Genomic DNA, 1491 nt, shown 5'->3' on the forward strand with positions numbered 1-1491 from the left:
CTTGGTTTTGCAGCTGCAAGTTTGTTTATAATAAAAGCAGAAATCGTTCTAGAAAAGTTGATCAACATTTGGTGTGATTTTATGCAAAATTTTGTTAAGCATGCTTGAGATGTTGGACTACTTATCAAGAACTATTGTCTTTCTTTCCTTGTTTCCATCTAGTAAGAACTCTTTGAGCAGTGGAAGCTTGCCTTAAATTCAACACTTGTAATTTCTGTGCTCAAGGCTTAAGACTACTTGCACTCTCCCAACTTGAAGTTTCAAGTTGTTAGGCCGCTTTGTGTGCATCTTGGTTATAATATAGACTGCAGACTGCCTTCACTGGCCGGAAACCTAGGTGGGATCAATCCACCATAGAGAACGTCTGTTGGGGCAAAAGAGAGAGGAAAAAAGAAAGAGGAATCGTTGTAATCAGCATTAGAGGTTTTCTTAATCCCTTAATCTGGGAGGGAGGTAGCATTTCAGTCCTTTTTACTTTTAAGGAGTTATCTATTGAGGACAACTCATCAAATTCTCTACTTAAAGTCTGTTGGCTACATGTATCTTGAGAGTATCCTTTGATTTGCATGACAAGTATTGATTGCATGTTAAGTTGACTCTCAATTAATAGATTCATTTACAATTATTACCAAGGGTATTGTAGAGAGAATGCTACTTTTGTGGCTTAGTAAATACATTGTCCCTAACTGATGTAGTCTTAAATGAAAACTCCTTCAAGGGATGTACGCCATAATGCATTTATTATGTAGCCCGATGTTGATTTTGATTCAAGATTTTGTCAAACATTGGATAATTGTGAATCATGCATAGAATGTAATGTGCTGAAGTTGGTTTGTCAAAACTACTTGTTTATTACAACTTCCGTGCAGCCAAGTGAGTGCGTGCAGCCAAGTTATCTGGATATCTTGACTATTGTTGGGGTAAAGGTTCTGCACCTTTGTCCGGGGCCGAACTTCCGGTGTCCGACTTCTATATGAAGAATTAGGAGCTCCTCACTCATAGTTCCTTAGGTTGCTTCACTCACCATCTCGTGCTTCCCCCCTTCCCTGCACGCGCACATTCGTTCACACGCGCACTCACAAGTGGTATCGGAGCTACGCCAACGAACCGCGCGCACGACTACTTCCCAACGATAGACACAAGAGTGACAGAGCTTGGCCTTGGTGGCTTGAGCTCGACGGAGGTGGATCCAACTTGACGGTGTCGATCGGAGCTTCTCGGTGAGCAATCTCGGCTACTTGGCACGCACGCAGCCCCTCTTGAGCTTTTGGGGATCTTGATGATTCTTAGAGAATCGAGCAGAAATCGGGACCTTCAAGGCATCCTGGTTCGGCAACATCTGTAGTGAAGAGCTTGAGAAGGGGGAAATCGAGGCATATGAGAACTTGGTAGAGCTTGGAAGCTCAGCAGGCAGGAAGAGGGTACACAATGTGAGCTGAGACCTCACGGGGGCTGCAGGGAAGCAGCAGAGAATCGAGGAGATATGTGCAT

The sequence above is a fragment of the Adiantum capillus-veneris genome, chromosome 2 (genome assembly GCF_014529385.1).
Source record: "Adiantum capillus-veneris isolate H3 chromosome 2, ASM1452938v2, whole genome shotgun sequence".
Lineage (NCBI taxonomy): Eukaryota > Viridiplantae > Streptophyta > Polypodiopsida > Polypodiales > Pteridaceae > Adiantum > Adiantum capillus-veneris.